The sequence below is a fragment of the Ranitomeya imitator genome, chromosome 2, assembly GCF_032444005.1.
Source record: "Ranitomeya imitator isolate aRanImi1 chromosome 2, aRanImi1.pri, whole genome shotgun sequence".
Classification (NCBI taxonomy): Eukaryota; Metazoa; Chordata; class Amphibia; order Anura; family Dendrobatidae; genus Ranitomeya; species Ranitomeya imitator.
This window is the reverse complement of record NC_091283.1, coordinates 162,714,800-162,741,291: the sequence shown is the minus strand read 5'-3', so window position 1 is coordinate 162,741,291 and position 26,492 is coordinate 162,714,800.

Below are 26,492 nucleotides of genomic sequence, written 5' to 3'. Positions count from 1 at the left end.
CTACACCACCTCCATCGCTCCTGGTGTACTGGCCTGTCTCCTGGTATCTGCTCCATGCTCTGGACACTGTGGTGACAGACACAGCTACTCTTCTTGCCACAGCTTGCATTGATGTGCCATCCTGGATGAGCTGCACTACCTGAGCAACTTCTGTGGGTTGTAGACAACGCCTCATGTTACTGTACAGGACCTCTAGGGGTGAGAGCAATGACAAAATGCAAAAGTGACAAAAACAGCCAAAAAGGATGAGAACGGAGAAATGGTCTGTTGTCACCCCCTGTAAAACCACTCCTTTATAGGGGTTGTCTTGCTAATTGCCTATCATTTCTAACTGTTGTCTGTTACACTTGCACAACAGCAGGGGAAATTGATTCAAAATCAGTGTTGCTTCATAACTCGATGGGTTGATTTCACAGAAGTATGATTCACTTGTAGTTGCATTGTGATGTTTAAGTGTTCCATTTATTTTTTGAGCAGTGTATATTTAAACTTGTATTTTTATTTTTTCAGATTTTATTTCTTGGCCTCCATGTCCCTTATGATCGCTGGTATAATCCACTATAATACCGTAATAGTGTCCTCAACGGGGCAGAGACATACGCCTGTGCAGGAGCGTGGAGCCGAGGAGACTGTGTGGATGATGTACAGAAGCGTCATCCACACAAAGCAAAAAGGAGGACGGCGATAGTAAGAAGTTGGGAGGCGCCGGACCAAGACCAGCGACACCCCTCGGACTGAACCGCCCCGCAGGTGAGTATAATAAAAGTAATTTTTCTTGTCTTGCAGGTCAAGTTGGGGGCTTATATACAGCATTATAGAATGCCTCATATGAGGGCTGGAAAGTGGTGGCCATATTTTATATCGGTCACACATGGTGACATGTTCCCTTTAAGAGGGCATTATTACTAGGTTACTAATGCCCCCTTAAAAGGGGTCCCTTAGGGGCATAATACTTGTCTCACCTTGGACACTGGCAAACTACGCTATACCACTGTACCCGGGGTCTGGAGCTACTGAACAGGTAGCGCATTGCCGTGTGACCCAACCATATTTATGACCTGCTGATAAAGCTCGCTGATTGCAACAGTGAGGCCGGCGTCACACACAGCGTAAAACAATACGGTCCGTATATTACGGCCGTAATACCCTGAAAAGTCCCGAAAAAAGTGGTCCGTAGCTCCTCCGTAGGCAGGGTGTGTCAGCGTTTTTTGCGCATGGCATCCTCCGTATGTAATCCGTATGGCATCCGTACTGCGTGGTTTTCTCGCAGGCTAGCAAAACCAACATACCGCTATAGAAGTGATCCATGTGTCCCAAAAAGAAAAGAAAATATATATATACTGTCTATATATATATATATATATATATATATATATATATATATATATATATGTCAGTAGACACATATATTAGAGAGAAAAGCCGGTAATTCAGTGCGGTGTACAGTAAAATCACACTGACAGCTTACAGTAGAATAGGTAGAATAAATGTGTACACATAGAATAGGTATATATATATATATATGTCAGTGAGACACATATATGTATATATATTAATATTTATTCCAGCGCTATACAGCTTGAAAGCCGGTAATTCAATTACCGGCTTTTTCTTTCTCCTTCCTAAAACCCGACATGATTTGAGACATGGTTTACATACAGTAAACCATGTCTTCTCTCCATTTTTTTTGCAGATTCCACACTACTAATGTCAGTAGTGTGTATCTGCAAAATTTGGCCGTTCTAGCTCTTAAAATAAAGGGTTAAATGGCGGAAAAAATTGGCGTGGGCTCCCGCGCAATTTTCTCCGCCAGAGTAGTAAAGCCAGTGACTGAGGGCAGATATTAATAGCCTGGAGAGGGTCCACGGTTATTGGCCCCCCCCTGGCTAAAAATATCTGCCCCCAGCCACCCCAGAAAAGGCACATCTGGAAGATGCGCCTATTCTGGCACTTGGCCACTCTCTTCCCATTCCCGTGTAGCGGTGGGATATGGGGTAATGAAGGGTTAATGCCACCTTGCTATTGTAAGGTGACATTAAGCCTAATTAATAATGGAGAGGCGTCAATTATGACACCTATCCATTATTAATCCAATTGTAGTGAAGGGTTAAATAAAACACAAACACATTATTTAAAATTATTTTAATGAAATAAAAACAATGGGTGTTGCAGTATTTTATTCCTAGCCAGGGAGCTTTCTAGGTAATTTCCCACGATCTATGAACAGCCAGCAGAGGGCGCCTCACCGCAAATGAAGCTAAATATAGATCATTGATCTATTTTTAGCCTCATTTCCTGGGGTTTTGCAGCGAGGAGCAGCCTGCATTAGCACAGCTCCTTGCTGCAAAATGTTTTAACCCCTTCAGAAGGATTTACATCGTTGGACGTTACAGATCTGCGGAGGGTAAGTATATTGTTGGTTTATTATGTTTTTTTACTCACAGAACGAGGGTCTTCAGTGACTGGATTGGGCGTTGAATAAAATACTGCAACACCCATTGTTTTTATTTCATTAAAATAATTTTAAATAATGTGTTTGTGTTTTATTTAACCCTTCACTACAATTGGATTAATAATGGATAGGTGTCATAATTGACGCCTCTCCATTATTAATTAGGCTTAATGTCACCTTACAATAGCAAGGTGGCATTAACCCTTCATTACCCCATATCCCACCGCTACACGGGAATGGGAAGAGAGTGGCCAAGTGCCAGAATAGGCGCATCTTCCAGATGTGCCTTTTCTGGGGTGGCTGGGGGCAGATATTTTTAGCCAGGGGGGGGCCAATAACCGTGGACCCTCTCCAGGCTATTAATATCTGCCCTCAGTCACTGGCTTTACTACTCTGGCGGAGAAAATTGCGCGGGAGCCCACGCCAATTTTTTCCGCCATTTAACCCTTTATTTTAAGAGCTAGAACGGCCAAATTTTGCAGATACACACTACTGACATTAGTAGTGTGGAATCTGCAAAAAAAATGGAGAGAAGACATGGTTTACTGTATGTAAACCATGTCTCAAATCATGTCGGGTTTTAGGAAGGAGAAAGAAAAAGCCGGTAATTGAATTACCGGCTTTCAAGCTGTATAGCGCTGGAATAAATATTAATATATATACATATATGTGTCTCACTGACATATATATATATATATATACCTATTCTATGTGTACACATTTATTCTACCTATTCTACTGTAAGCTGTCAGTGTGGTTTTACTGTACACCGCACTGAATTGCCGGCTTTTCTCTCTAACAGCGCTGCGTATTTCTCGCAAGTCACACTGCTTGTCCGTGTGTAATCCGTATTTTTCACGCTTCCATAGACTTTCATTGGCGTATTTCTTGCGCAGTACGGTGACAAACGCAGCATGCTGCGATTTTGTACGGCCGTAGAAAGCCGTATAATACTGATCAGTAAAATACGGCAAATAGGAGCAGGGGCATAGAGAATAATTGTGCCGTATTTTTTGCGAGTTTTACGGACGTAGATTCTGCGCTCTTACGTCCGTAAAACTCGCAAGTGTGACGCCGGCCTTAGATTTGACATGGTGATGCCAGTATGCTGCTGGAACGGTGCCGACATGTTTTATAATAGGCTGATAATCACAAAGCATGAGATAATCATGTCCTCCATTAATTTTGCTCAATACCTGCAAAATTATAAATTCCACAAGCTGCCAATTCTTATTACTAGATGTTTATGGAATGCCAATGAGTAACCATGTTATCTATGACCATTTCTTCTCCAAGGACATAACCGCTATAATGCAACAAATGAAATCCCAGTTTGGGCAATTCAGGGGTGCTGATTACAAGTGAACCGGATGACCTGGAATGGCTTAGTATATAATGAACGGAAAGTACCAGACACCTGGACTAACAGAGTGAATGGTGTGATTAAGGCCGGGATCAAACAAGCGTTATGTTCTCTCATGCAAGATAATTGGGCCGATTATGCAACTCTGTCAGAGTGTGAGCCAAGTGCCAGAGCTTTGTGCCCCACTCCTCTCGCATGGCAGAATCGCAGCACAGGTGCAGAGGAAATGGAGAAAGCAATTTCTCCATCTCCTCCATTGCCACCCCTGCAGTCCGATGTTTCACTTGCACCCGTAGACTTCAGAGAGTGCTATCACATGTGGGGTGGATCACACTCACTTGCAGGCCGCAAACCTTCACCCTTGCCAGGACTCCATCTTCCGAGCCACCGCATATAGATCAAGAGACACCCGTTTAATTTCAACAGCCAAAAGTTTACAGGTCAAGTTCATCAGGTTGCAACATGTAGTAATGGGCAGCACCACACTTCCTGTTCCTTCTGGATGATCCCCACGTTCACTGGCTCTCTCAGTCCCTTGGATTTCCCATCCAGTCCCGCAGTCCACCCTGGATCCTTTACCCTCCCTGCTCGTGGTTCCACATCCATCATTCCCTGTATGTCAGGGGATAAGACACTATCCCTAGTTCCCATACCGAGCCCCGAGCTCTTGACATTGCATGAATGTCCACAAGGGATTATAGTAAGGTCTACTACTGCCTTGAATGATAGATTCTTGCGCTGACGCTAGCAGCCCACTGCACTTGAACTTGACCTTGGTTACTGTATTTCCCTATCTGACTAACTATCAGGAAGTAATCCTCTTTTATTATGACTCACCCTCCCACTATGGGCTAGACCCAAACTTTAACTATATCTTATCCTATGCCCTAGATCATAATCTATTTAAAATATCAATAAAACTGCAATACCTAGTCGACAAAAGACAATTATATGTATAAAACGTATGACATTGTATAAATAACGCTATTGGTGTCTTCGGGGATAGGAATTTGACAGTATAGTTCACCACTCTTACATACAGTATGCTGCAGAGCTGCACTTACTATTCTGCTGGTGGAGTAACTTTGTACATGCAGTACCTTGAAAAATTATCCATATCCTGTGAACTTTTCCACGTTTTTTCATGTTACACCCACAAACATAAGGCTGTGTGCACACGTTCAGGATAATTCGCGTTTGTTCGCTATAAAAACGCTTAAAAACGCATACATTAAGCATCCCATCATTTTTAATGCATTCTGCAATTTTTGTGCACATGAAAAAAATGGGGAAAAAATGCGGGAAAAAATGCATCACGATAAAAAACGCAGCATATTCATTAATTTTGCTGATTTTTCGCGTTTTCCCCACTATTTAATGCACTGGGAAGCTCCGGAAAAAAACATGTGAAAAACGCGAAAAAAAATCATGCGGATTTCCTGCAGATAAAGTCCGGTTTTGTTCAGGAAAATTCTGCAGAAAATCCTGAACGTGTGCACATAGCCTAAATGTATTTTATTGGAATTTTTTATGATGATCAAAACAGAGTAGCAAGTACTTGTGAAGTATTAAGGAAACGATGCATGGTTTTCTATTTATTTAAAAAATTATAAATCTCATCTTCTCCAGGCTGCTAAGGTGGTAATTCCACGACACTGGAAGTCTTTGGACCCGCCTTCGCTAGAGGAATGGTTTAGGGAGGTGGCTAGAGTTCACCGGATGGAATCCCTGATAGCCCATACACAAGAGGCAGCTGACAAAGTGGCTGCAAAATGGTTTCATTTGGAATCCTTCTTATCCACATCGATGTACCAAAGTATGCTAAGATAATCGCTACCTTATCATTTTACGATATTTGGTATCATAGTACATACTCCGTCTGCCTTGGTGATTTGTCCTTATGGTCCTTCTAAACATTTCTTCTCTTTTCTCTTCTCCTTCTTGTTATTTCGTTTAACAGGTTGTCAATTGTCTTTTGCAAATTACTGTTGATACTGTGTGGAGTTGTTTGTTTTCACGTAAATAAACAATTCCCTATTTCAGTAGTTACTATGCCGTATGGTATGTTCGTTTGAACCTGTATGTTTGTTTTTGTTGTGTATTATAAAACAATAACATTTGGAATAAGAAAAAAACTATAAATCTGAAAATTGTGACGTGCATTTGTATTCAGCCCTCTAGAGTCCTTAAAGGGAACCTGTCACTTGAATTTGGCGGGACCGGTTTTCGGTCATATGGGCAGAGTTTTTGGGTGTTTGATTCACCCTTTCCTTACCCGCTGGCTGCATGCTGGCCGCAATATTGGATTGAAGTTCATTCTCTGTCCTCCGTAGTACACGCCTGCACAAGGCAATCTTGTTTTTACAAAAGAAACAAAAAAAGATATTACAAGATGAGAAAATTATAGTATGTACAGAACGATTACAAAATAAAAGGGATTAAAGATGAAAAAACACTTACAGTTCTCTCATATCATGGCTGACCATGTGGTGGGGGAAGGGCGACACATCCCAGATTGCACAGTTTCTGTTAGCTGACTTCCTGGGCAAAAGAATCACTCATAACTCAGCAGGTTAAAGATACACCCTCTGGTTGTGACATCACTGAGTGGCCTGAGTTATGAAATGCACTCCTCTTTTCTCAGAGGGTCAAAAACTGAAAACTCATAGCCATGAGCAGGGCCGTATTTGCCACTAGGCACGTGAGGGCACGTGCCTAGGGGGCAGGATGCAGGGGGCGGCACCTGAGCAAGGTTTTTTTTTTTCTTTTTATTTATTAACGGACACCCGCCCGTCCACCCACCATCCCCCCTCACTCCCTCCCCATTCCCCCCATCCTCGAAGATGACATACTCACCCTCCAGCGTTGCCTGCAGCTCCGTTGTCCTCAGCGCTGGCAGCTCATCCTGTGCTCACAGCGGTCACGTGGTACCACTCATTAAGGTGATGAATATGGACGCATATTCATGACCTTAATAAGCAGTACCATGTGACCGCTCACACAGGAAGAAGCTTCGGCCCTGGGAGTCGGGACAGACGAGCAGGACAGGGAGTCCGTTCAGCGCTCTGTGAAGAGGATGAGTATGATGGCAGGGGGAAGAAGGAGGCTGGGGGAGGATGAAGGAGGACGGGGAGCCACGCATACAAGATGGGAAGGGGGAAGCGGAGCCACGCATACAAGATGGGAGGGGGGAAGCGGAGCCACACATTAAAGGATGGGAGGAGGGGGAAGCAGAGCCATGCATACAATGATGGGAGGGGGGGAGCGGAGCCACGTATACAAGAATGGGAGGAGGGGGAAGCAGAGCCACGCATAAAAGGATGGGAGGAGGGGGGAGCGGAGCCACGCATACAAGGATGGGAGGAGGGGGAAGCAGAGCCACGCATACAAGGATGGGAGGAGGGGGAAGTGGAGCCACGCATACAAGGATGGGAGGAGGGGGGAAGCAGAGCCACGCATACAAGGATGGGAGGAGGGGTGAGCGGAGCCACGCATACAATGATGTGAGGGGAGGGGGAAGCGGAGCCACGCATAAAAGGATGGGAGGAGGGGGGAGCAGAGCCACGCATACAAGGATGGGAAGGAGGGGAGCGGAGCCACGCATACAAGGATGGGAGGAGGGGGGAAGCGGAGCCACGCATACGAGGATGGGAAGAGGGGGGGAGCAGAGCCACGCGTATGAGGATGGGAGGAGGGAGGAAGCGTAGCCACCCATACGAGGATGGGAGGAGGGGGGAAGCGGAGCCACGCATACGAGGATGGAAGGAGGGGGAACGGAACCCCGCATATGAGGATGGGAGAGGGGGGAGCAGAGCCACGTATACGAGGATGGGAGGAGGGGGGAAGCGGAGCCACGCATACGAGGATGGAAGGAGGGGGGAGCGAAGCCACGCATATGAGGATGGCAGGGGGGAGGAAGCGGAGCCACGCATACAAGGATGGGAGGGGGGGAAGCGGAGCCACGCATACAAGGATGGGAGGAGGGGGGAGCAGAGCCACGCATACAAGGATGGGAAGGAGGGGAGCGGAGCCACGCATACAAGGATGGGAGGAGGGGGGAAGCGGAGCCACGCATACGAGGATGGGAAGAGGGGGGGAGCAGAGCCACGCGAATGAGGATGGGAGGAGGGAGGAAGCGTAGCCACCCATACGAGGATGGGAGGAGGGGGGAAGCGGAGCCACGCATACGAGGATGGAAGGAGGGGGAGCGGAACCCCGCATATGAGGATGGGAGAGGGGGGAGCAGAGCCACGTATACGAGGATGGGAGGAGGGGGGAAGCGGAGCCACGCATACGAGGATGGAAGGAGGGGGGAGCGAAGCCACGCATATGAGGATGGCAGGGGGGAGGAAGCGGAGCCACGCATACAAGGATGGGAGGGGGGGAAGCGGAGCCACGCATACAAGGATGGGAGGAGGGGGAGCGGAGCCACGCATACAAGGATGGGGGGAACCACACATACCGGGATAGGAATGAGGGGGCAATACATACCCGGCTTACACTCGCGTAAATAAGCTTACCCAGTTTCCGTGGCAAAATTAGGTACCTCGGCTTATACTTGGGACGGCTTATATTCGAGTATATACGGTATATATATATATATATATATATATATATATATATATGTACAGTCATGGCCAAAAGTATTGACACCCCTGCAATTCTGTCAGATAATACTCAGTTTCTTCCTGAAAATGATTGCAATCACAAATTCTTTGATATTATTATCTTCATTTAATTTGTCTTAAATGAAAAAAACACAAAAGAGAATGAAGCAAAAAGCAAAACATTGATCATTTCACACAAAACTCCAAAAATGGGCCAGACAAAAGTATTGGCACCCTCAGCCTAATACTTGTTTGCACAACCTTTAGCCAAAATAACTGCGACCAACCGCTTCCAGTAACCATCAATGAGTTTCTTATAATGCTCTGCTGGAATTTTAGACCATTCTTTTTTGGCAAACTGCTCCAGGTCCCTGATATTTGAAGGGTGCCTTCTCCAAACTGCCATTTTTAGATCTCTCCACAAGTGTTCTATGGGATTCAGGTCTGGACTCATTGCTGGCCACCTTAGAAGTCTTCAGTGCTTTCTCTCAAACCATTTTCTAGTGCTTTTTGAAGTGTGTTTTCGGTCATTGTCCTGCTGGAAGACCCATGACCTCTGAGGGAGACCCAGCTTTCTCACCCTGGGCCCTACATTATGCTGCAAAATTTGTTGGTAGTCTTCAGACTTCATAATGCCATGCACACGGTCAAGCAGTCCAGTGCCAGAGGCAGCAAAGCAACCCCAAAAAATCAGGGAACCTCCGCCATGTTTGACTGTAGGGACCGTGTTCTTTTCTTTGAATGCCTCTTTTTTTCTCCTGTAAACTCTATGTTGATGCCTTTGCCCAAAAAGCCCTACTTTTGTCTCATCTGACCAGAGAACATTCTTCCAAAACGTTTTAGGCTTTTTCAGGTAAGTTTTGGCAAACTCCAGCCTGGCTTTTTTATGTCTCGTGGTAATAAGTGGGGTCTTCCTGGGTCTCCTACAATACAGTCCCTTTTCATTCAGACGCCGACGGATAGTACGGGTTGACACTGTTGTACCCTCGGACTGCAGGGCAGCTTGAACTTGTTTAGATGTTAGTCGAGGTTCTTTATCCAACATCCGCACAATCTTGCGTTGAAATCTCTTGTCAATTTTTCTTTTCCGTCCACATCTAGGGAGGTTAGCCACAGTGCCATGGGCTTTAAACTTCTTGATGACACTGCGCACGGTAGACACAGGAACATTCAGGTCTTTGGAGATGGACTTGTAGCCTTGAGATTGCTCATGCTTCCTCACAATTTGGTTTCTCAAGTCCTCAGACAGGTCTTTGGTCTTCTTTCTTTTCTCTATGCTCAATGTGGTACACACAAGGACACAGGACAGAGGTTGAGTCAACTTTAATCCATGTCAACTGGCTGCAAGTGTGATTTAGTTATTGCCAACACCTGTTAGGTGCCACAGGTAAATTACAGGTGCTGTTAATTACACAAATTAGAGAAGCATCACATGATTTTTCGAACAGTGCCAATACTTTTGTCCACCCCCTTTTTTATGTTTGGTGTGGAATTATATCCAATTTGGCTTTAGGACAATTCTTTTTGTGTTTTTTCATTTAAGACAAATTAAATGATAAGATAAGATAATAATAACAAAGAATTTGTGTTTGCAATCATTTTCAGGAACAAAATGAGTATTATCTGACAGAATTGCAGGAATGTCAATACTTTTGGCCATGACTGTATATATATACATGTGTATATATACTGTATGCGGAAACAGTACTGGGAAATGGCGGGCATGTATGAGGAAACAGTACGGGGGAATGAGGGGCATGTATGAGGAAACAGTACTGGGCAATGGGGGGCATGTATGAGGAAACAGTATGGGGGAATGGAGGGCATATATGAGGAAACAGTACTGGGCAATGGGGGGCATGTATGAGGAAACAGTATGGGGGAATGGGGGGCATATATGAGGAAACAGTACTGGAGAATGGGGGCATATATGAGGAAACAGTATGGGGGGATGGGTACAGGCAGTATGGGGAGCGACAGGGGAATGTATGTGGACACAGTATGAGTAGTGATGTGAAAAATGTATGTGGACAGAGTACGGGGTGAGGGTGATGGGATGTGTGGAGACACAGTATGGGGAGTCAGGTGAGCAGGCAGTATAGAAAGTGAGGGGGTAAATATATGAGGAGACAGTATGGTGAACAGGAGGGATGCTAGAGGAGACAGTATGAGGAGGGAGGGGAATAGTATGAGGAGACAGTATGTGGGGACAAAAGTAAGTGGGCACAGAATAGAAACTGAGTAGTGGGTTCGTAGCATGGGGAGACAGTGTAAAGGCACAGCCAGGAGGGGACAGTATACCAAGGAGGGGGGAGTGTGACAAGATGAGAGAGTGTGATGAGAGAGTACAGTATAAATACTGGGCCCTATAGGGGGGACACAGTATTAGAGGACAGTGTGAAGAGGGGGCCGGTATGGAAAGGAGAGGTCAGTGTAAAGAGCATGTACCATAAGAGGAACAATGAGGGGGTCATATTTTGTGCAGACAATATAGTGAGGGGCATTTTTTTTTATTCAGGAGCATTATAATGACCCTTGTATCTTTAAGGGCATCATGTGGAGATTTTCTGCAAAAGAGCGAAGACGATGGAAGTCTGCAGAGACGGCTGTGGATTAGAAAACTCATCATGGGGTCTGGACAGGATAAAAAAAAGGAGATTGGCTCCAGAGATGACATCATCTATAAGGTACCTGGATGTAAATGTTATTTGTCATATTGACTAATTATCATGTTTTTATTTATGTTAGGAGCATTAAAGGGGATGTGCAGGTTTGTGATGAGTCTGCAATTATTCTTTGTGACTGCAGACTTCTGAATGCTCACAGTGCGCACTGCACACTGTCAGGATTCTCTCGTGCTGGCGATTTAAATACATGCTGTCACATGCTGACTAGACATGTGTGGCCTTACTCAATGAAAATTAACTGAGCGAGGCCGGGCAAGTCTAGTCGGAATGTGATCAGAAGTATACAAATCACATACTTGTGCTGACATGACTTTCCACTGGCAAGGGAGAATCCTAAAAGTGTGCAGTGCATTAGTTGTGAAAATTCAGAAGCTGCGATGTCAGGATTCAGCTCTGCAGGTTCCAGTAGTATTCATCACATGGACACTTCACTCATATGTGACTTTCATACTTGTGGTCCTGTGACAAGGAGCTTCTCTTCAGCTTCTCAGTTTTTCACTGAACATTGAGAGCATTAGGGAGAGGAGCTCGTTGGCACATGACTAAGTGTGCAAATCACATATGTTCTTGGGGGGGCGCCAAAATGAATTCTTGCCCTGGGTGCCAGAAGCCCTAGATACACCTCTGCCGGTATGCTACTGTGCGCGGTGATTCCCGGGTCCGGTGGAGGGATGTCTGTGCACAGGCAGTGAGGCAGGGACACAGAGAGAATGGAGACCTGGAGACTGCCCCTCCCAGTCTACGCCGTTGCCTTGAGACCTCATTATCATAGGAATATGTCAGTAAATAAATTGTTTTTCTAAAGCTTTATAGTGCAATTTTAGGTCAGAGAGGGATGAGCTAGCAAGGTGCAGGGACAGGTAGTGATGGCTACTTGTGGACATGTGCAGCACTTGCGGATTTGCACTTGCGGTGAGACAAAAAAACACTGCTAGCAGCGATTTTTTCCATTGCTGTAAGTACTGCATTTACCGGATCGCGGCAAAACCGCAAGTGCCGCACATGTCCACAAGTCCTATAGGGAATGAATGAGGCCGAATACACTGTTGCCGTAAGGGATCCATTACGCGGCAGATGCGGGAAAACTGCCGGATCTGCTGCAAAGGCTACTTTCACATCAGCGTTTTATGGCAAAGTCACTGCCGATAGTGTCATACTCACCAATAAGGGAGGCAGCACTAAAAGTGCCTAGGGCAGCAGAAACTCTAAATACGGCCCTGGCCATGAGCTATGGGATTGTGAGCCCAAACATGAAGTATCTGACCCGGGTAAGTAGTAATCCACTTCTTGGGTTCTGTTGGTATGGGAAATTAGAAAACGCACTGGTGTGTAGCTCTACTGATGCACATTCCAAAAATCTAAGATTTCCCCTATCTCACTTAATTGATGCCATTATATTTAATCTTAAAATGAACTAGACAAAGAGATGGCCATGAGGCTCTAGGCTGCTTTCAACCAGTTCAGAGCCATAAAACTAACCAGCGAGGCTGCTAGCACACTGGTTTCTGATCACTCACAGGGAGGGGGAAGGAGTATAGGATTACACAAGATGGCAGGGGGGGAAAAGCTATTTAGTGCAGGGAGAAGAAGGAGGAGCTGTGAGAGGGACCACAGATGCAGCATGTGTACCTTACACAGACCTAATGTATATAGCAGAGCTCAGTGTGTGTAATAATATAGAACCAACTACGTCATATTTCCTGACAACCGGTGACATTATACACAGGAGCTCTGTATATAGTGTCAGTGTACAGGTAATACAGTGATCACCAGTGATATTATACACAGGAACTCTGTATATAGTGAATAGTGTACAGGTAATGCAATGATCACCGGTGACATTATGCACAGGAGCTCTGTATATAATATATAGTGTACAGGTAATACAGTGATCCCCAGTGACATTATACACAGGAGCTCTGTATATAGTGTCAGTGTACAGGTAATACAGGGATCACCAGTGACATTATACACAGGAGCTCTGTATATAGTGTCAGTGTACAGGTAATACAGGGATCACCAGTGATATTATACACAGGAGCTCTGTATATAGGTCAGTGTACAGGTAATACAGGGATCACAAGTGACATTATACACAGGAGCTCTGTATATAGTGTCAGTGTGCAGGTAATACAGTGATCACTAGTGAAATTATACACAGGAACTATGTACATTGTATATAGTGAATAGTGTGTGTGTACATGTAATACAATGACTCCCCAGTGACGTCTGAAGTTGAAGTCATTCATCTTTGCTTTTATTTTTGATCCAGTACAGATCGCCATCACTTCTTACAGCCAGGACTCATGTCTGCAAAAAAATAACACACAGTCATCAATAGCTGATCGCTTCTAGAGCACATTCCCTACTTTTTCCCTGACTTCTACACTACATCAGATAAAGAATGAAAGCGACGTAGTGCCGCCCTGCACAGTAACAGGACCCCCCTTTTGCTCCCTCCATGGCAAAACAGTTTCCTAACAAGTAAATTATCTTACAGTAGTAATAATGTTCCTGATTGGACCCTAAAGAAATTATGTTCCCCACTTGTCACTATAAACTAATATAGCATGTTCCTCATTCTCCCCCCAAACAGTAATTCAATCCCTCATCCTGGCCACCTTTATTTAATAATCTTGCTCACCCAAGCACCCTTTATTTCATAATATGCCCCAGCCTGGCCCCCTATAACCCCCATATATCCATCCTGGTCCCTTGTCCTGCCCCCCCCCCCCCATAAATCTATCTTGGCTCCCACATATATCCATCCTGGCCCCTTATATATCATCCTGGCCTCTCCATATCTCAATCCTGGCTCCCCCATGCATCTATCCTGGCTTCCTCATATATCCATCCTGGCTCCCCCATATATCCATCCTGGTCCCTCTATATATTCATCCCGGCCTCATTTATTCATCCTGGCTCCCCATATATCCATCCTGGCCCCTCCATATATCCATCCTGGCCCCTCCATATATCCATCCTGGCTCCCCATATATCCATCCTGGCCTCTCAATATATATCTATCCTGGCTCCCCATTTATCCACCCTGGTCCCACCATATATACGGGTTATGTCCTATCCTATAAGGGGGACAGAGAGAGAGAACATCTGTGAGGACCTTATCTGAAGCCTTAGGCAGTAAGGGACTACACCACCACGGCGCTAGAGGAAGGCTTTGATTTCTATCTGGATAAGGGGACTCCTAACTTGCCTCCAAGCCGGCCAGACCCTGCCTGCCCTGTGATCTGGTGCCCTAGACTGTGGCTGCCTGAAGACTTCAGTAAACCAAGGTAAAGAGACTGCAAACCTGTGTCCTGTGTGATCTGGTGCCCTAGACTGTGGCTGCCTGAAGACTTCAGTAAACCAAGGTAAAGAGACTGCAAACCTGTGTCCTCATTCTTTACTGCGCCATTCACCATCTTCTATCTACACACCGGGAGCCCTGGGGATATACTTCACCTGTGGGAAGTCATACCATCTAGCTGCCATAACATCACCCCAGAGGACCACTTAAAGCAGCATCGGTCCTCACCGAATACCACAGGTGGCGTCACGAACATAAACTTTATTTCCTTTAAAGACCTTCCCCTTTTAAATGGGTGCCATGGGCCACGGGCCAGGTCACCGCCACGTGACATCCCCCTATGAACTCAGGACCCGGTATCGAGTACCCCACGGCCCTGGCGGGGTGACTCATATATATCCATCCTGGCCCCCCATATATTCATCCTGGCCCCCCATATATTTCCATTCTGGCCCCCGATATATCCATCCTCGTCCTTTATCCTGGCCCTTCCATATACCCATCCTGGTCCCCCTATATATTCATCCTGGCCCCTCCATATATTCATTCTTGCTCCCCCACACATCCATCCTGGCCCTTCCCATATATCTGACCCCCATATATCCATCCTGGCCCCTCTTTATATCCATCCTGGACCCTTCATTTATCCATCCTGGCCCAACCATATATCCATCCTGGCTCCCCCATGTATCCATCCTGGTCCCTCTATATAGCCATCCTGCCCCCCCATATATTCATCCTGGTCCCTTGTCCTGGCCCCTCTATATATCCATCCTGGCCCCCTCATATATCCATTCTGCCCCCCCCCAATATATCCATTCTGGCAATGCCATATATCCATGCTGGTCCCTTGTCCTGCCCCCCATATATCCATCCTGGCCCCCCAAATATATGCATCCTGGCTCCCCATATACAGTATATGCATCCTGGCCCTTCATATATCCATCCTGGCCTTTCCATATATATGCATCCTGGCTCCCCCATATATATGCATCCTGGCTCCCTCATGTATCCATTCTGGACCCCCATATATCCATCCTGGACCCCCATATATCCATCCCCGGGCGGTGTCCTCCTCTGCAGATCCGGCACGCTCAGATTAAAATGGTCGCCAACCTAGCAGAGGCCGGTGGCTGAATGTGTGTGCCTGTAACATGCTGCGCATAACACTGTCGTCATACGCCAGCGACAACAGGAGCACACTTGTTAGTGTACATCGGGACGTGTGACACGGCGGTTCAGTTAATGAATGATGTGTGCATGCACCCCTGCACATACTCTGCCTGCGCTTTTAAAGGGCTCATGCTCTTAAAAAATGCAGACTCCCCGCATCTACTTCCCATCGCCATCTATCTGGTCCACTGCAAGGGCCCACTGGGGATTTCCCCCATACCCCTCCAGGACAGTCTGACTCTGCTTGCCACTTTAGAACTCTCCAGCGCTTTGTTTCCATCCATTTCTGGGTGCTTCTTGAAGTATGTTTGGTGTCATTGTCCTGCTGGAAAACCTATGACCTAGGATGCAAAGCCAGATTTCTGACACTGGGCACTATACTGCGACCCCAAATCCTTTGGTGATCTTCAGATTTTATGGTGCCTTGCACACAGTCAAGGCACCCAGTGCCAGAAGCAGCACAACAACCCCGAAATATCTTTGAACCGCCACCATATTTGACTTAGATACAGTGTTCTTTTCTTTGCAGGCCTCATTCTGTTTTTGGTAAACGGTAGAATGATGTGCTTTACCAAAAAGCTCTATCTTGGGCTACTTGTCCACAAGTTGCTTTCCCAGAAGGATTTTGGCTTGCTCACGTACATTTTGGCAAACTGCAGGCTAGCTTTTTTATGTCTTTGTGTCTGCAGTGGGGTCCACCTGGGTCTCCTGCCATTGCATTTCATTTCATTCATATGTCGATGGATAGTTCACACTGACACTGATGCACCCTGAGCCGACAGGACAGCTTTAATTTCTTTGGAACTTGATTGCTGCTTATCTACCACCAGGACTATCCTGCTTTGCAACCTTTCATCAATTTTTCTCTGCTGTCCATATCCAGGGAGATTAGCTACAATGACATGGGTTGTAAACTTCTTGATTATGTTGTTCACTGTGGACAAAGGAAAATCAAGATCTCTGGAGATGGACTTGTAACCTTGAGATTGCTGCTATTTTTCAACAATTTTGGATCTCAAGTCCTCAGACAGTTCTCTTCTCCTCTTTCTGTTCTCCATGCCACACAGACACACAATGCAGACTGACACTTTGTTTCTGGTTTCAGGTGTGATTTTCACATTGTCCACACCTATTACTTGCCACAGGTGAGTTTGAACAAGCAACATATGGGTGAAAAAAGTTGTTTACCCACATTTTTTTTGAAAGGTGCTTACAATTTTGTCCGGACCATTTTGGGGGTTTTGTGTGAAATTATGTCCAATTTGTCTTTTTGTCTGTTTTTTTGTGCTGTTCCAAAACACACAAAGGAAATAAACATGTCTATAACCAAACATGTTTAATTACAATAATAACCTTGTGAGTCTCTCAATTGATGGTAAGATTATGTTTCACTAACCAGGGCATACCCAACACAACTTTAGCTTGTAAAGAAGGAAACACCATAAATGAAATAGATTCTGTGTGCAATACTCCCACCCTTATTTACACATTCTCAACCTTAGAAGTAACATGATTTTGGGTAAGGGTAAAATTATCAATTGCGGATAAATGAATAGGATGTTCGAGAGATGAAACTGTGTACCCACACTTGATAGCAAAATCACTGTCAATGTGATCTAAGTCAACAAATGCAGAGGTGACAATAACTTCAGATTTGGTAACCAAAGACACTTGTCAAAAACAACCACTAGTATACATTAGAGTTAACTTTAAACATTTAGGACCAGTGTCCTTAAAGGAAACTTCTCAAGACCACTGTGCCCCCAAAACCAACAGGAGTTGTCTACATGGAGAAATACCCTGCCTAACAATCCCTATATTACATTATACACATAAACAGATATTTAGAAAAAATATTTCTAAAGTCTGTTTATCAAATGTCAATGAGGCCTTTGATTATTCGATGAGGCATTAGTGCCTCCAGACTAGTTGGCCCCATTAGCATGTTATCACGCTCCTGTGGGTGTGATAACATGTCTTACAAGAGTCTGCGTCATTGCAAGTGCGGCACCTCACACACCTTGCCCCAGCAGCAAGCATGGCGGAGGAGTTGGTTTTCTCCTGTCAGATAGCTGCTCCTTCACCCACTCCCACTGCCACCCTCTGTTACCCTCCCTTCCTTTGAGGTGCACTCTGCGAATCTATGCCCCCACCAACCTCCAACTGGCTGTCATTTACCGCCCCCCAGGGCCAGCCACCACCTTCTTTGACCACTTCACTGCCTGGCTACTTCATTTCCTTTCTGCGGACATCCCCACTATCATCATGGGCGACTTCAACATCCCCATTGACACTTCCCTCTCAGCTATCACTAAACTTCTATCTCTCACTTCCTCCTTCAGGCTCACTCAATGGTCTTCTGCAGCCACTCACAAAGATGGTCACACATTGGACCTCATCTTCACCTGCCTCTGCTCCTTATCTAACCTCTCTCAAGGTAATCCTTGACACTGAACCCTCCTTCAAACCGCATATCTAAGCCCTTTCCACTTCCTGCCGCCTTCAACCCAAAAATACCCCAGCAGCAAGCATGGCGGAGGAGTTGGTTTTCTCCTGTCAGATAGCTGCTCCTTCACCCACTCCCACTGCCGCCCTCTGTTACCCTCCCTTCCTTTGAGGTGCACTCTGCGCATCTATGCCCCCACCAACCTCCAACTGGCTGTCATTTACCGCCCCCCAGGGCCAGCCACCACCTTCTTTGACCACTTCACCGCCTGGCTACTTCATTTCCTTTCTGCGGACATCCCCACTATCATCATGGGCGACTTCAACATCCCCATTGACACTTCCCTCTCAGCTATCACTAAACTTCTATCTCTCACTTCCTCCTTCAGGCTCACTCAATGGTCTTCTGCAGCCACTCACAAAGATGGTCACACATTGGACCTCATCTTCACCTGCCTCTGCTCCTTATCTAACCTCTCTCAAGGTAATCCTTGACACTGAACCCTCCTTCAAACCGCATAACTAAGCCCTTTCCACTTCCTGCCGCCTTCAACCCAAAAATATTTCACGCATCCGTACATTCCTAAACCAAGAATCTGCAAAAACCCTAGTCCATGCCCTCATCATCTCCCGCCTCGACTACTGTAACCTCCTGCTCTGTGGCCTCCCCTGTTGTGAATTCTGCTTTTGGGCTCCCTCCGGTGGTTGTAGAGGGTAATTCAGTTGTGCCTGGACTGCAGGATTGGACAGGTGTATCTGCTAATTGCAAAGCTGACTGGGGTATTTAGCTTTGCAGGACTCATTAGTCCCTGCCAGTTGTCAATGTTCCTTTGGAAGTGTTGGTCCTGCCTGGCATCTCCTGCTTGCTGCCAATTCGGCAAAGATAAGTGTTTGCTTCATTTTGTTTTAGACACACTGCTGTGTTTTTATTTTCTGTGCTATCTTGTTTCTATTTTGTTCCTGCTAGACTGTGCCTGATGTTTTTCTCAGTCTAGTTGGATTCGCTGGAGTCGCAGATATACTCTCCACATCTTTAGTTAGGTGGTGGAGTTTTTGTATTTTTCTGCTGTGGATATTTTGTAGTGTTTTCTGCTGACCGCATAGTATCCTGTACTTTCCTTTCCTATCTAGGTAGAAGTGGCCTCCTTTGCTTATCCCTGTTTTCAGTCTGCGTGTGTCTTTTCCTCTCCTACTCACAGTCATTATTTGTGGGGGGCTGTCTATCCTTTGGGGGTCTACTCTGAGGCAAGAGAGTTTTCCTATTTCCATCTTTAGGGATATTTAGTTCTCCGGCTGTGTCGAGGTGTCTAGGTCTGGTTAGGCACACCCCACGGCTACTTCTAGTTGCAATGATAGGATCAGGGTTTGCGGTCAGTATAGTTACCACTGCTCCAGCGAAGGTCATTTCATGCTGCTCCAAGGCCACCTGATCATAACAGTACAACTGGCCAACAATGAGTTAAATGCATCTCAGAAGAAGGGAGGAAAGGTCTTGAGCCATTTTTTTTTCTTCAGTTTGATCTGTCTTCTCCTCCCTCTTAATCTCTGGGTGGCTGAGGAACCTAGTACTAACATGAATGTTCAGGAGTTAGCTTCTCGTGTGGATCAGCTTGCTGCTAGGGTACAGGGTATTTCGGATTATATTGTTCAGACTCCTGCTTTAGAACCTAAGATTCCCACTCCTGATTTATTTTTTGGTGACAGATCCAAATTTTTGAGTTTCAAAAATAACTGTAAACTGTTTTTTGCATTGAGACCCCGGTCCTCTGGTGATCCTATTCAGCAGGTTAAAATCATCATATCCCTGCTGCGTGGTGACCCACAGGATTGGGCATTTTCCCTGGAATCTGGCAATCCTGCTTTGCTTAAGGTTGATTCTTTCTTTCAAGCATTTGGGTTATTGTATGATGAGCCTAATTCTGTGGATCAAGCTGAGAAGACCTTGTTGGCCCTACCTCAAGGGCAAGAGGCGGCTGAATTGTATTGTCAGAAATTCAGAAAATGGTCTGTGCTGACTAAGTGGAATGATGATGCTTTGGCGGCAATTTTCAGAAAGGGTCTTTCTGAATCCGTTAAGGATGTTATGGTGGGGTTTCCCACACCCTCCAATCTGAGTGATTCTATGTCTTTGGCCATTCAGATTGACCGGCGCTTGCGGTAACGCAGAACTGTGCGTGCTATGGCGTCTGTCTAAAACGGAACGACAAGGTTTCAGACGTCTCAACAGGTTGTGTTTTTATTGTGGCGACGCTTCTCATGTCATTTCTGTCTGCCCTAAGCGGACAAAGAGGATCGCCAGTTCATTTACCATCAGTACTGTACAACCTAAATTTCTGTTATCTGTGTCCTTGATCTGCTCATTGTCGTCATTTTCTGTCATGGCGTTTGTGGATTCAGGTGCCGCCTTGAATTTGATGGACTTTGACTTTGCTAGGCGTTGTGGTTTTCCCTTGCAGCCTTTGCTGAATCCTATTCCTTTAAGGGGAATTGATGCCACACCCTTGGCTAAAGATAAGCCTCAGTTTTGGATACAGGTGACCATGCGCATGGCGCCAGCCCACCAGGAAGATTGTCGATTTCTGGTGTTGCATAATTTGCATGATGCTGTCGTGCTGGGTTTCCCGTGGTTGCAGGTCCATAATCCTGTTTTGGATTGGAAGTCCATGTCTGTAACTAGTTGGGGTTGTCAGGGGGTTCATAATGATGTTCCTCTGATGTCAATCGCCCCTTCTCCCTCTTCTGAAATTCCGGAGTTTTTGTCTGATTTTCAGGATGTATTCGATGAGCCTAAGTCCAGTTTCCTTCCACCGCACAGGGACTGCGATTGTGCTATTGATTTGATTCCAGGCTGTAAGTTTCCTAAGGGTCGACTTTTCAACCTTTCCGTACCTGAACATACCGCCATGCGGAGTTATATTAAGGAGTCTTTGGAGAAGGGGCATATTCGTCCATCTTCTTCACCATTGGGAGCAGGGTTCTTTTTTGTTGCTAAAAAAGATGGTTCTTTGAGACCCTGTATTGATTATCGCCTCTTAAATAAGATCACGGTCAAGTTTCAATACCCCTTGCCTTTGCTTTCTGATTTGTTTGCTAGGATTAAGGGAGCTAGTTGTTTTACTAAGATTGACCTTCGGGGGGCTTATAATCTTGTTCGTATAAAGCAGGGTGATGAATGGAAAACTGCGGTTAACACGCCCGAAGGCCATTTTGAATACCTTGTGATGCCATTCGGACTCTCTAATGCTCCATCTGTTTTTCAGTCCTTCATGCATGATATCTTCCGGAGTTATCTTGATAAATTCTTGATCATTTATTTGGACGATATTTTGATTTTTTCCGATGATTGGGAGTCTCATGTGCAGCAGGTCAGAATGGTATTTCAGATCCTTCGTGACAATGCCTTGTTTGTGAAAGGGTCTAAGTGTCTTTTTGGGGTGCAGAAGGTTTCCTTTTTGGGCTTTATTTTTTCTCCCTCATCTATAGAGATGGATCCGGTTAAGGTTCAGGCCATTCATGATTGGATTCAGCCCACATCCGTGAAGAGCCTTCAGAAATTTTTGGGTTTCGCTAATTTTTATCGCCGTTTCATTGCTAATTTTTCCAGCGTGGTTAAACCCTTGACTGATTTGACTAAGAAGGGCGCTGATGTGGCAAATTGGCCCTCTGCGGCTGTCTCTGCCTTTCAAGAACTTAAACGTCGCTTTTCTTCTGCTCCAGTGTTGCGCCAGCCGGATGTTTCTCTTCCGTTTCAGGTTGAGGTTGACGCTTCTGAGATTGGGGCAGGGGCCGTTTTGTCTCAGAGGGATCCTGTTGGTTCCTTGATGAAACCGTGTGCCTTCTTTTCCCGTAAATTATAGCCTGCGGAACGCAATTATGATGTCGGAAATCGGAAGTTGTTGGCTATGAAGTGGGCATTTGAGGAGTGGCGACATTGGCTTGAGGGAGCTAAGCACCGTATTGTGGTCTTGACCGACCATAAGAATTTGATTTACCTCGAGTCTGCCAAACGGTTGAATCCTAGACAGGCTCGATGGTCCTTGTTTTTTCTCGTTTTGATTTTGTGGTCTCGTACCTTCCTGGTTCTAAGAATGTTAAGGCTGATGCCCTCTCTAGGAGTTTTTTTGCCTGATTCTCCTGAGGTTTTGGAACCAGTCGGTATTCTGAAAGAAGGGGTGGTCCTTTCTGCCATTTCTCCTGATTTACGACGGGTTCTTCAGAAATTTCAGGCTGACAAACCTGACCGTTGTCCTGTGGGGAAACTGTTCCTGACAGATGGACTAGTAGAGTGATTTCTGAGGTTCATTGTTCTGTGTTGGCTGGTCATCCTGGTATTTTTGGTACCAGAGACTTGGTTAGTAGGTCCTTTTGGTGGCCTTCTTTGTCGCGTGATGTGCGGTCTTTTGTGCAGTCCTGTGTGACTTATGCGCAGGCCAAGCCTTGTTGCTCCCATGCTAGTGGGTTGCTTTTGCCATTGCCGGTCCCCGAGAGGCCCTGGACACATATTTCTATGGATTTTATTTCCGATCTTCCTGTTTCCCAAAGGATGTCGGTTATCTGGGTTGTTTGTGACCGATTTTCTAAGATGGTTCATTTGGTGCCTTTGCCTAAATTGCCTTCTTCTTCTGATTTGGTTCCGTTGTTTTTTCAGCATGTGGTACATTTGCATGGTATTCCGGAGAATATTGTGTCCGACAGAGGTTCCCAGTTTGTTTCTAGGTTTTGGCGGGCCTTTTGTGCCAAGCTGGGCATTGATTTGTCTTTTTCTTCTGCATTTCATCCTCAGACAAATGGCAAGACTGAGCGAACTAATCAGACCTTGGAGACCTATTTGAGATGCTTTTGTGTCTGCTGATCAGGATGATTGGGTGGCTTTTTTGCCATTTGCCGAGTTTGCCCTTAAAGGGACACTGTCACCTGAATTTGGAGGGAACAATCTTCAGCCATGGAGGCGGGGTTTTGGGGTTTTTGATTCACCCTTTCCTTACCCGCTGGCTGCATGCTGGCTGCAATATTGGATTGAAGTTCATTCTCTGTCCTACGTAGTACATGCCTGCACCAGGCAATCTTGCACAGCGCAGGCGTGTACTATGGAGGACAGAGAATGAACTTCAATCCAATATTGCAGCCAGCATGAAGCCAGCGGGTAAGGAAAGGGTGAATCAAACACCCGAAAACCCCGCCTCCATGGCTGAAGATTGTTCCCTCCAAATTCAGGTGATAGTGTCCCTTTAATAATCGGGCTAGTTCGGCTACTTTGGTTTCGCCTTTTTTTTGTAATGTTGATTTTCATCCTCGTTTTTCTTCTGGGCAGGTTGAGCCTTCTGACCTTCCTGGTGTAGATTCTGTGGTCGACAGGTTGCAGCAGATTTGGGCTCATGTGGTGGACAATTTGGTGCTGTCTCAGGAGGAGGCTCAGCGTTTTGCTAACCGTCGTCGGTGTGTTGGTTCCCGGCTTCGGGTTGGGGATCTGGCTTGGTTGTCTTCCCGTCATGTTCCTATGAAGGTTTCTTCCCCTAAGTTTAAGCCTCGATTTATTGGTCCTTATAGGATTTCTGAGATTATTAATCCGGTGTCCTTTCGCCTGGCGCTTCCGGCCTCTTTTGCTATTCATAATGTCTTCCATAGATCTTTGTTGCGGAAATATGTGGAGCCCGTTGTTCCCTCTGTTGATCCTCCGGCCCCTGTGTTGGTCGATGGGGAGTTGGAATATGTTGTTGAGAAGATTTTGGATTCTCGTTTTTCGAGGCGGAAGCTTCAGTACCTTGTCAAATGGAAGGGTTATGGCCAGGAGGATAATTCTTGGGTTTCTGCCTCTGATGTCCATGCCGCTGATTTGGTTCGTACCATTCATCGGGCTCATCCTGATCGGCCTGGGGGCTCTGGTGAGGGTTCGGTGACCCCTCCTCAAGGGGGGGTACTGTTGTGAATTCTGCTTTTGGGCTCCCTCCGGTGGTTGTAGAGGGTAATGCAGTTATGCCTGGACTGCAGGATTGGACAGGTGTATCTGCTAATTGCAAAGCTGACTGGGGTATTTAGCTTTGCAGGACTCATTAGTCCCTGCCAGTTGTCAATGTTCCTTTGGAAGTGTTGGTCCTGCCTGGCATCTCCTGCTTGCTACCAATTCGGCAAAGATAAGTGTTTGCTTCATTTTGTTTTAGACACACTGCTGTGTGTTTATTTTCTGTGCTATCTTGTTTCTATTTTGTTCCTGCTAGACTATGCCTGATGTTTTTCTCAGTTTAGTTGGATTCGCTGGAGTCGCAGATATACTCTCCACATCTTTAGTTAGGTGGTGGAGTTTTTGTATTTTTCTGCTGTGGATATTTTGTAGTGTTTTCTGCTGACAACATAGTATCCTGTACTTTCCTTTCCTATCTAGGTAGAAGTGGCCTCCTTTGCTTATCCCTGTTTTCAGTCTGCGTGTGTCTTTTCCTCTCCTACTCACAGTCATTATTTGTGGGGGGCTGTCTATCCTTTGGGGGTCTACTCTGAGGCAAGAGAGTTTTCCTATTTCCATCTTTAGGAATATTTAGTTCTCCGGCTGTGTCGAGGTGTCTAGGTCTGGTTAGGCACACCACACGGCTACTTCTAGTTGCGGTGATAGGATCAGGGTTTGCGGTTAGTATAGTTACCACTGCTCCAGCGAAGGTCATTTCATGCTGCTCCAAGGCCACCTGATCATAACACTCCCCTCTAACACTCTTGCACCCCTCCAATCTATTCTAAACTCAGTTGCCCGGCTAATCCACCTGTCCCCCACTATTCCCTGGCCTCCCCCCTCTGTCAATCCCTTCACTGGCTCCCCATTACCCAGAGACTCCAGTACAAAAGCCTAACCAAGACATACAAAGCCATCCACAACCTGACTCCTCCATACATCTGTGACCTTGTCTCCCAATACTTTCCTGCATGCAACCTCCGATCCTCACAAGATCTCCTTCTCTACTCCCCTCTTATCTCCTCTTCCCACAATCGCATACAAGAGTTGTCTCGCGCATCACCCCTACTCTGGAACTCTGTACCGCAACATATCAGACTCTCACCTACCATCGAAACCTTCAAAAAGAACCTGAAGACCTACCACTTCCGGCAAGCCAACGACCTGCAGTAATCACCGATCGATCAAACCACTGCATGACCAGCTCTATCCTTACCTACTGTATCCTCGCCCATCCCTTGTAGATTGTGAGCCCTTGCGGGCAGGGTCCTCTCGCCTCCTGCACCAGTTGTGACTTGTATTGTTCAAGATTATTGTACCTGTTTTTATTATGTATTCCCCTCCTCAAAGCACCATGGAATAAATGGCGCTATCATAATAAATAATAATAATAATAATGACTTGACCATACATGAGAGGCAAATCCATGATGTTGATATAGCATCAGATGACGATCTGGATACAAATCTTTCTGGGCCAGGACATGTTCGATACCGAATGGTACCTTGGCTACTGCTATAACAGAACAAAGCAATTGCGAAAAATGACTGTACATAGTTAACTGTTAACTCTGTGCTGCTACCGTTAAAAGTTCACAAACCCTACCAGGGTTTCTTCTAAAAGGGGTCCCCTGTTTAAAGGGATCCTATGTTTTGCACAGTTGCCTTCCATTTAAAGACACTTGAGTCAAGGACAGTGAGTGGCTCAAAACTTTCACTTCTAGATAGTTTGCACCTTCTTAAAGGTGCTTTCTACTGGTTTTACATACAAATTCTTAAAGGGACAGTTCCCATGCTGCCTTAAAGTTCAGACTTGTTTTCTAGAGACCTGAAGAAAAACCCGTTTGGCGCGGCAGGATTCTAGGTCTGGATACACACCTTGTAGCCGGCCCAAACCAACGTTGGGGGTTAATGACAGGTCTCTCGCATCGTTACTGCTGTTTTAGAGTTAATGATTGACTTGAATAGTAATTGCACTACCTCATTGAAAGACTTGAATATTGCTTGAACCCTTAAAGGGAATGTTTACTTGTTGCAGTTTGCCAGTTAGACTTATATGTTGCAAGATAGAAAAGTGAATATATTAAAGAATTAATATAGTAAATAGTAATAAAACTTGAGGTTTGAATTTAGATAGAATTGTGTTTTATATAGCCGATAGTGTGTAGCTGATATTACGATGCACTTTTGATAAAATGGAGAAAATATAGTGAGCCCATGGGGGTTGATAGACAGTTCTACACTTGAATAAAGCGTAAATGATTTATCTGCACTAGAAGTTCTAAGATAGTATACCCGTAGTGGGTAATCGTAATTCATAGTAATATTGTTTTATTAAAGTACGCTTACAATGTAAATAGTTCATGCAATGTTCAAGTGTCCTCACCTCCCATAAAGGGAAGCTCTAGTTATATAATATTAATTAGTTTGATAAGTTTTATAGCATTTTAAAAATTGTATGTCTTTTTGCTAACATGTATTGTTGTTCTTCTTTTCCCAGTCCAGGAGTACTGTATTTAAC